The sequence below is a fragment of the Solanum dulcamara genome, chromosome 9, assembly GCF_947179165.1.
Source record: "Solanum dulcamara chromosome 9, daSolDulc1.2, whole genome shotgun sequence".
NCBI lineage: Eukaryota > Viridiplantae > Streptophyta > Magnoliopsida > Solanales > Solanaceae > Solanum > Solanum dulcamara.
This window is the reverse complement of record NC_077245.1, coordinates 74,322,590-74,331,015: the sequence shown is the minus strand read 5'-3', so window position 1 is coordinate 74,331,015 and position 8,426 is coordinate 74,322,590.

Below are 8,426 nucleotides of genomic sequence, written 5' to 3'. Positions count from 1 at the left end.
GTTATCTCTTTTATAGTTTTAGTATTAGCACTAACTATTTCCTCTATTCCAATTTCGAACATTATAAAATTTCCACATATTTTTAAATTTTACGTCTAATTAAATTATGTCACGTAAATTCGAACGAAAAAGTAATTAATGGTTAATAAGATATCGTATCGCAAGGGAAGAGACGTTAAGAAAACGCGAGAAATAAGGGGCACAGTCTTTTTACTGAAAGTGTACTTATCGGAAGAACAGTTATACTGACTTTTGACAAAACTAACCCTGGTTAAAAAAAGGTACAGTAAAAGTAAATGACATAGAAATAACAGTTTTTACTTTGTCAGTACTTACTCAGTACAAATTGCATCATGTTGGTAATTAAAGATGATGACAAAAAACACATAAACTAGTCCATTAATTCAATTTAGGTGACACTTTACATTTTGTTTTGGCATTTTTTTTAAGAGTAAAATAGTTTAATTTTGATTGTGAATTTAAATATGAAATTTTTTAAAATTTTGATACAAAATTTATATATTTGAAAATTATGTAAAAAGTAGTATAAGTCACAATGATTATTAATTTAATATATTTAAAAGATATATTAAAAAATTATAATAAAAAATAGACTCTTTTGAATCTTGAAATTTAAAAAGTGTCACATAAATTGAGACAGAGGATAGTAAGTTTTTTTCATGATCATAACTTTTTATATATCTTGAATTGTGAATTAATGGGATGTATAGGATTTGTTTACTTAGTTTTCAATATATGTAAATTTATTTAAAAAAAGATTTAAAGATTTCAAGTCTGAATTCACAGTTAAAATAAAATTATTTTGATTCTCGATTTGTAATATACCACATAAATTGATAGGGAAGAATATTATTTTTTTGTAAATTTCATATTTTAACGAAATGATTTTTTTATCCGAAATATCAGTTTTGAGGTGTATTTTAAGATGATGATAATTCAAATTAAAAATACAATAAATAATTTAGATATAAAATTTATAAAAAAGTAATAGTTTTAACTCTAGGTATTACTTTATCTTGTTAAAAAATGACCAACACAATATATATCACACATGTTGAACTGTTAAACATTTTAGGTATGATTTAGAAGTACCTTTTAAAGAATGAATTATAAATGAATATGTGACGTAAATTGAAATGATAGAGTATTATTCAAAAATAAATTATTTAAAATTTTAAATATAAATATAGTAAATTTTAAAATAGTACTTTTGAAGTTTACGTTCAAAATTTTAATTAATTTGGAATTGTGGTGAAAATTCCACCATTATAGGAGGTTAAAGTTTTGAAATTTTGAAGAAATTTTAAATGTCTTTTGAATTAAGTTAAATTCAAGCTTAAAAGATATTGAGTTTTAATATCTAACTCAAAGAGATTCTACTATTGAAATTTGAGATGATTTCGTGAAAAATTAAAGAAGTTGGAAATTTAAATTTTTGGTATTTTTTATGTGTTCTTGGAGAAGAAAAAGTAAAAAAAGTATATTTGATTCAAAACTCTAATAGAAAAGTGTTAAAAGTTGTTTAAGTGATTTTGCAAAATCGGAGTTAAAAAATAATGGCATAGATAAGCCAAACTTTTAAGACATAAATAAACCTTTTTTTAAAGTTTGATGGCATATTTGAGTTTTTTTCCTTTAAAATTTGAACATTATGAGTTTGAGCTCAAATCTAATATCTCTCAAAAAGGAGTAGAATGAGTCGAGCTCTAAAATAAATATCAATAAATCCGTCACCTCAGAATTTGCAATTAGAGTGATACACACACTCTAATAAATGCAAATTCATAATTTAAACATTATGATTTTGAGATCGAATCTATCATAATCCATTCAATTTATCGGATTCAAATCTAATCTCTCTCAAAAAGATCCAAAATGGGTATTGGCAAATCCATATCCTCGGGATTCGAGATTAGCCTTTTTATATGACCGGGATTCTGACCGGCTAAAACGTAATGGCTACATAAAAGTATTTGCCTTTTTGTATGATATGTCCTTTCAAATCCACAATTCCCATTTATTTTATTTTTTTTTCTTTTTTTTTTCACTCCACTAAAAAAAATAAAAAATCTCCATTTTAATTTGATTGATTGATTTTGATTGACAAGTAGTTTAAAAAAGATAAATTATAATTTTAAATATATTACATAAAAAATTAAAAATAAAAAAAAGATGAACAATTTTTTTAAAGTGGAATAGAAAGCAAAAGTGAAATAAATATTTTAAAACGAAAGGAGTATTATTTCTATGACACACGCAAAGCACTATTCAATCTAACAAGTGAAATATGGAGAGAGTGATGTATACGAAATCGTTCATTTATATTGTAACATTAGAGATATTATTTTTGATAGAATTTTGACTTATTTTTAAAGCATTTTTGATTGAAAAATTAATTAAATTTAATTTCTTAAACTTAAAATTCATCTATAATTTTATTTTATTTTTGAAAATGATCAATTTAATGATATAACCAAATGCTATTTAATTTTATTGTTAGTATTTTTGAAGGAAAAAAAAGGTATAAGATATTCATGTATGATTAACTACACAACCATAGCTGAGGACTCATGCAATTCTCAAGGGATTTTATACAACGTACATATTTAATCGAGTTTTAATATGAATATCTAATATAAAAAAAAGGGGTACTTTTTTGAAAAAGAAAAAGGCAAGAATGAAGTACAATTATGATTGGTAAATGCTTGTAACCAATAACAACTTTGAAATGTAAAAAGGTACAAAATGAACAGATTTTAAATAAAAGTGTATTGTTGCTATCATAATAACACGCATATATGCAAGGGTAATTGATAATACAACAATGAAAACGACTTCTCTTGGTTTAAACAGCTTTGGTATTCAAGATTTATTGAGTTGGTTAATCTAAACGATGATTAACTTATATTCTAGATATATAGTTATCGTGTCGGGTTTATTAAAGAAAAAGTATTTCTAATAGAAAAATCTATTCATTCCTATACTTTGAACTTCATATGCCTAGACAAGAATGAAAAGATCTTATTTATCACATGATGATCAGACCATTTAAAGGGAAATATTTTCTACCAAAATCTATTAATTCCCAAGCTCAAACATGATACACCTAGCTAATTTAGAATGAAGGGATCTCATTTATCCGTTGATGGTAAAATATGACTTCTTAAAATATTTATTTTGTTTTTCACCCAATTTTAGTATTCATATCAAAATCTTCACGAATTTGAATTCATGTCACGTAAAGTCTCATTAAAAGAGAGAAACACTCCTTATCATAATTTATTTTAACACTCAAAGCTCAAACTCAAAACGTCTGATTAAGAATTCTAACATCATATATATATATATATATATATTATTATTATTATTATTTTTATTTTTTCTTGATGGTGACTTCTCAAAATATACAAAATGACAAATTGTTGAGAGGGGAAGCAAGTAACATTGTAACAGACATACCACATCAAGCCAACAGCAAAAAGAACTTTAAGAAGCATTAAATGTGATCTCCCCATTAATCCTCTCCATTTCACTAATTTTAACAATTTTTTCTAAGTACTACTATACTTCTCCTTTGTTTTTATTATATAAGTATATTGTCACAAACAAAACCAACTAAAGTACTATTCACTATTATAGGGCTGAGCAATTTTTCCAGCCAATTCTTTTTAAGTGGTCCTTCTCCATAAATAAATGAACTTTTCATGGTGACACATTTATATGTAGTATAGTTTCATGACCCAACACCAACCATGTCAATTATTAGAGGCACATTCAAAAGTTTATGTCAAAGATAGCTTGAAAATTTCAAGAAAAATAACATCTCTCAGTCACTTATAAATTGAATGAAAGAATTTTTTTTTTTTAGATTTTTAATGTTTAAAATAAAGATACCTTATCAGATATCAATTATTCTGTTGGTGAGGTCTGAAGAAAGTAAAGTATACACGTACAAATCTTAATTCTTATCTCTATCTCATAAAGATAAAGACACTGCTTTTATTTTATGTAACACTAATTTCTTTTAAGTCTATTCAGAAAAAAGAAAGGAAAAAGATCTAAATTCCTCCTAATTTATGAAAAATGTATAATTTTGGTATCCATTTTAAAAGTTTTGACTCACCATGTCTTCCTAGTAATAGTTTTGGCTCAAAATTGCCTTTAATTACTATGTATGATTTGGAGACCATGATTTTGTTGTTTCTACAATAAGTATTTGGTGAGTAAGAGCTCATTTGGATGAGCTTAAAAAAAGTAACTTTTATGTATGAAGTGCTATTAGAATTTTGAAGTGCTGAAAATTATTTTTATAAATAAGCAGTTGACTGTTTGGATAAAGTGCTTAAATGAGGAAAATGATGTGAATTTTAGGGTTAAAAGAATAAAAAGGGTAGTTTGGAAATTTAGTTAAAATATAAGGGATATAAAAGTAATTTCCATGGTCAAAGAAAATGACTTTAAGCACTTAGAAAAAAAAAGTAAAAAATCCTAATTTTTCATTTTTGACTGACTTTAAGAACTTTATGGCTTAAAGTTAGCATTAAGCAAACACGTCTAAAAATTAAAAAGGGGCTTTAAGTTGATTTTGACCAACTTAAAGCCCATCCAAATGTGCTCTAAGTATATTTTAAAACATTAATAAGGGTTGTGGCAAAATGATAATTTTTCTTTTATTCTTAATTAGATATTTTGAATTTGAATTTTCTTAAGTACGATTTCATATAAAACTTTCCAATGCGAACATTATTTTGAATAATAAAAGACAAAAAGAAGAAGAGAAAAGGATAAAGCTAACTGGCAGTTTATAGGAAGTAAAGGATAAAGCTCAGCAGCAACGTGACAGCATCAATGTCATCCTCTGACAATTTTTTTTTAAAGTATCATCACTTTTTTTATTTCATATTTAATTTAAGGTTCTATTAATTTAAAATTATATCAAAAAAATTAATTTTAAAATATAAAATACGTAAATTTAAGATCTTTAATTAATAATAAAAAAGTAATACCGCAACCTTTAGTGGTACTTTGCTATCATCAGTTTGGCCCTCATTTCATTAGCCAACGTGCTACTTGCCCCTCATTTTCATAGACGGAAAAAGATATTTTTTTATCTGATTTTGATTTGACGTAAAATTTAAGATTTTTTTTTGAATTTTATGGTCTTAATCTATAATTATATAGAAACTAATAATATATTATTTAATCTTATAATTTTAATCATATCATATGAAAAATTAAAATTAAAATAATTGTAAAAAAAAAGGAAATATTTTTTGAAACAGATAAAACAGAAAACTAAAATAAACAAATTGAAATGGAGAAAGTCATAAAAAAATTCCCTATTTCAACAAAAAAAGATTATTACTCGGTTCGTCCTAAAATAAGTGTCACTTTAGCAAAAATAAAATTGTCCCAAAATAAACGTCACTTCAGAAATTCAAAACAAAAATTGGTACTCCTGTTTTCTCAACTCTATCTTCTTAACAGTGTTCAATTTTCAAAAAATATTTATATAATAGAGATAATTTAATAAACTACATATTATATTTATAATTTTTAAAATTTAAATTTGGATGTTTTAGTTTTTTATTTTTAAAAACAGTAGGTATGACATAAAGTTGAAACAAAAGATGTGGGTTATTAGAGTATGGACCAGGTGGAGTATTGGACTAGGCCCATTGCAGAGGACTCAAAATGGTGCCAATAATTTTGTACACTTTTCAGTGAAAAAGATCACATGGTATTTACAGAGCAAATAGTAATAATAAATAAAGGGGACCAAACAACATCCAATAAATGCCTTGTTTTCTTTTAGCCAGTTTTCGCGCACTTTAGCTAATTTTACGAGACACATGCTACCTCTCTCCCAATATTGAATAATTTTGATTACAAAGACTTTTTGACAAATGAGAAAATCATATCATATCGTACGTGTTAGGTTTGGTGATAGTTTGACACCTTGTACCTGCTTCTGCCTCTCTTTTATATCAGTAGTATTAGTATTTTTGCGTAGTTTTCTATTTGTGAATCGTCAGAAGCTACATGTCTTCATCCGCTTTCAGTTCGTGGTGGAATCCATTGAATGCATTAGTAAAGCACGAAATTACGGTCGAAAAGTGGAGGTTTCCACTAGGCGAAGGATTGTATTTTGATCATTGCAGTAATTTGTTGTTGTTATTGTTTCTTTTATCATGTGCTATATTATGCTTCCTATGGTACTTGCTATATTTTTTTGCTTATGTGTATTTTTTGATATACGTTAACTGAACCGGGGGTAAACAATCTTTCTATTTTCATGAAATAGAGATAAAGTATGCATATATTTCACCTTCCACAGATCACAATGTAGGAGTACACTAAGTATGTTATTATCGTTATTCATAAAATCATCTAATATTTTCGCCTCTTTTTAAAATTAAACATGATATCTTATTATTTTCAATCTGCTTCATCGATCATCGAAGACACCATGTACATTATTAATGATTTCTTCAGTCATTACCACATGGCTTAGTAGGTAATGGACATACCGTGGCTTAGTAGGTAATGGACATACCATGTGTCAAGTGTATTCAAATAATCTTTATCAATTATTTAGATTAATTAATTGTGTGAAAGAATTCATCAACTTCATTAATTAACAGGTTCGAATTATGTATCAAAATCAACAAGTACATGATATTATTACTAATTCATGATCAACAATAATATGTATTACTACATCAAATTATCACCGAACATAAAACCTTGGTGGTCCAAAGCTTCAAATTATTGTAAGAGTAAGAAAAAATAATTACAAATCCTGAGATTTAGGTCATTTGCACTATTTTGGACTGTTCCGGTCTTTAATTTGTGTCCCTCATAACAAATAATTCTTTCATGGGCATAAGTTTATAGTTTAGTATCATAATGTTCTACAAATTATGTGTGAAGATTACTCAGCTTCTAAAAAATTTATGTCGAACTAGATATAAATTGTATTGTTAAAGGACAAAAAGTAAAGACCAACCCTTTTGAAGGACAAAACACTCGACTTTATATTGGGACTTCGGAAAAAAAAAAAAGACTTAGCCAAAAAGAAGTACATAATAAGAAAATGCTCCACCTCATTGTTGTTTTAGATTGCCCTAGTGGACCCCAAGGTGGAAAAGCCCACTACAGGGTTCTTATTGGGCCGATATTCCTCCACTCTGATGGGCTGTTATAGTTTGTGGTTGTGGCCCTTTTTGGTCCACTAACATTTGGACATGGGCCTAAAGGACTGTTGAAGTTTTTTTAAGAGGAATTTTCACATATAGCAACTAAAAAATACCTTAATTATGCTCCATATTTATAGTTTGCTAATTACGACTCATAACTACATGTTAGAGGGATGAGAGAGGCGAGCGAGATCGAGAGGGGGAGGAGAGAGGCGAATGAGAGAGGGCAGAGAGTGGAGAGAGACGAATTGTATATGTATATATGTCGAATTGTATATGTATATTTGTCAAAAAATTATATAATGGTAACTGATATATATATGTATTTGTATATCTGGCAGGCGAGATTGGGAGAGGGGAGGATAGAGATGACCGAGATCGAGAGAGGGCAGAGAGGGGAGAGAGGTGAATTGTATATATATAAAAGAGGTCAGATATACAAATTAAATACATATTGTATATGTATATGCATATGTATATGTATATGTATAATTTGTATTTGATAATTTGGCAAGCGAGATTGGTAGAGGGAGAAGAGAGGCGAGCAAGATCGAAAGGGAGGAGAGAGGCAAGCGAGAGAGACAAAGATTGGAGAGAGGCGAATTGTATATGTACAAAAGAGGCCAGATATACAAATTATTGTATATGATATGTATAATTTGTATTTGTATATGTATAAAAGAGGAGAGAGACGAGAGAGAGAAAGAGAGACGTAAATAGAGAGCTATGTTTTTTGCGAGCCGTAGTTATTTTAAACTATAGTTATGTTAGCTAATTAACTAGTATATATTTACTTATCCGTGCAATTTTCCCATTTTTAAAGGAAAATTACACACATTGGACCTATTATGCAAAGTATTTACCCAAATCGGATCAAATCCAAACTATTTACCCGAATTGGACACACATCCCAAACTATTTGCCCCTGCCCCCTTGTTCTATTCACTGTATCACTGCTTCTTCATCCTTGATACCATCTGAGTATATATTTACTTTGATGATGTCTATATATATATATATATATATATATATATATACTCTGATGGTATCTATATACTTTGATGGTATCAAGCAGTAATTGAGTAGTCTTTTCACTGAAGCATTGTTTGTTTATACACTCTCTTATGGTATCAAGGAGTAACTGAGTAGTGTTCTCTACTTCTCTTTGATACCATAAGAGTATATATTTATATATTCGAATGGTAT